The following is a 2,470-nucleotide window of genomic DNA, read 5'->3' on the forward strand; positions in this document are numbered from 1 at the left end:
AGCTGCGCTCGTGTGTAACGCACCCGCCGTGAGTCCTAGCCAGCCGACCCCAATATCTCCAACAGGTTATGAGCCCCGCGTTGCGGTGACCCGCGCGCGGTAGGTTGTGCTTAGTGACTCCGGCTTTGTTAGGTCGCGATAACGGGTGTGCGAAACCCGGACGCTTTCGGTTTGCTCTCCTTCCCCCCCTCGTCTCCCTCTCGGCGGACGACTGCTTGCTTTCGCGGAGCGTCTACTCTCCAGCAGCAGTCCGGCGCCTCGCCGTCAGGTGTCTAGGGGTGGGAGCTGTGCGCCCCGGCCGAGTCAACCGGCTGCGGCGGCTGCAGCGCGCGCGCCGCGCCCCTTCGGGCTGCAGCGGCGGCAGCAGCTGCGGGGGCGACAGCAACTGCAGTGCTGCAGCAGCGTCATCGCCACAGCAGCCTGCATGGGCACTTCAATATTGAGTGAGTGTCTCCACCGGTCGCGTCGCGGGCATTGTGCCTCAGCGTAGCTCCACCGCCGCAGCAGTAGGGCAGTGGGCTCAACTGCTGGCGGGGTTGGCAGTTGCGGGGGCGTCGCGCGGCGTGGACAGCGGTGGCAGCGGGATATGGTGGTGCTGCTGATCGTGCTTTATGGACCTGGTCGGGCTGGCGGCGGCATAGTCAGCGCTGGGCCCTTGGCACCTGCACCGCCGGCGTCACTGACGTGCCGGCGGGCGCAGAAGCTATAGCGAGACCGCGGGCTGGCAGACCGCGGCAGTAGCGTAGCGTCAGCAGGCCTGCTACTGCGCGTCCCTCGCGTTGGTAGCGGCAGACAGCAGTGCGCAGCGGCCCGCCACAGGGTGCCCGCTTGTGCAGCAGCGTGCCGGGGCCCCGTGCCTTGGTGGCTGCCTGCTGTCCCCCTCCCTTGTGCCTCATCACTGCAGTCGACTTTGCAGTTGTGGCAGCAGCAAGCAGCGCGCCGTGCCTGCGAGCTACGGCGGCGGCAGCGGCGTCGCTGGACGTGTGTCTTTGCGGCGGCCGCGGACTACGGGTGGTCTTGCTGCCCTCCAAGTAGGTGCTTCACGTGTGGGTATCAGCCGCGGGATTGGGTTACCGGTGGTGATGCCTCCGCGCCTGCAGCGCCGCCGAGCCAATGGCTTCGGCGGGTGCGCAGGTAGTCACGGCATGACCGGTGGCGGTGTGCACAGCGCTGGCGAGGGCTGGGAGACTTCGCCAGCAGCAGTGACTTCAGCATCTAAGCTACGTACAGCGCGGCCGGACCCGGCCCAGCAGCAGTAGCAGCAACGGCGCGCTATGTGATTAGCAGCGACGGCAGGTCGCCGTTCTGAGTTTATGCGGCTAGCACGGCGGCTGCTGACCTATGGTACGTTGCTCATCTCCAGCACTCGCAGCAGCGGTGTGCGGTAGCAGGGGGAGGTTTCGCCAGCGACGGCGGAACTGTGCAGCAGATGCGTTACCCCGCTCCCATGTCACGCTGCCACGTGCAGCTTCCCTCTGTATTTCGGCGTGAGTCGCAGCAGTGGGGTGTGTGTTGGCAGCCCAGGCGTGGCGTCTGCAGCCTGCCCTATCGCGCTTCTCCCGGAGTCAGGACGGTCGAAGCTATTTCCCCGCCTAAGCATGCGTGCGGCTGGCAGTAACAGCGATGCCGCAGCGCTGGTGGCGGGAAGTGCTGCCGCGCCTGCGGGCAGCGGCGGCAAATGGCCAACCCTGGTTCCGCCGCGCCGTAAAGCAGCGGCGGCAGGCGCAGCATCTCATCACCATACCAGTGGGCAGCGGTGATGGTAGCCCTTGCCAGGCTATCTGCTGTGTAAGTGGCAATTCATTTGTGATGTGGGACGTGCAGTGGGCCAATGGGCTTCGCAGTATTCTCGTTCGCCGCAGTTGGGACTGGGCGGGCAAGCCTGTGCGGTGTTGTTGTGGCGACACATCTGTCCCCAACCTGCTCTTGCGCTAGCGCCTCTGGTGCTGGTGCGGACCACCATGCACTAGCAGCATATTGCTGCTGAGCCGCTGGCGCCTATGGCGCTGGCGGCGGCTTCGCCCCTTGCCCTCAGAATGTTCCCTTGCAGTTTTCAGCAGCTGTCAATGCTGCTACGTCTGCGGCGGCGGGGGGCGGTGTGTACGACAGCAGCTGTACGACAGCATCAGCGTGTTCGCCGCCACAGCCATTGCAGCAGTGAACCCGGATTCTCAGCCAGTTGGGTGGGACAACGGCGGGCCCGGCCTGCGCAGCCACCCGGCGGGCTCGGCCTGCGCAGCTCCGCGGGTGGGGTCCGCGGTAGCAGCAGTAGCATCAGCACCAGCCGCAGCAGCCTGGCCCTCCGAGGCCTCGGCAGCAGCAGCTACAGCGGCAGCGCCGGTGCAGGAGCGGCGTGATGTGAGCGAAGGTGCCGGAGTCAACGACGGGCACGTCGACGACGGCGGCGGCGCTCCTGGAGCTGCCACCACCAGCACTGGCTGACACCACGCTGCTGCTACTGCCGCCTGCG

Source organism: Chlamydomonas reinhardtii, chromosome 5 (assembly GCF_000002595.2).
Source record: "Chlamydomonas reinhardtii strain CC-503 cw92 mt+ chromosome 5, whole genome shotgun sequence".
NCBI classification, from domain to species: Eukaryota; Viridiplantae; Chlorophyta; class Chlorophyceae; order Chlamydomonadales; family Chlamydomonadaceae; genus Chlamydomonas; species Chlamydomonas reinhardtii.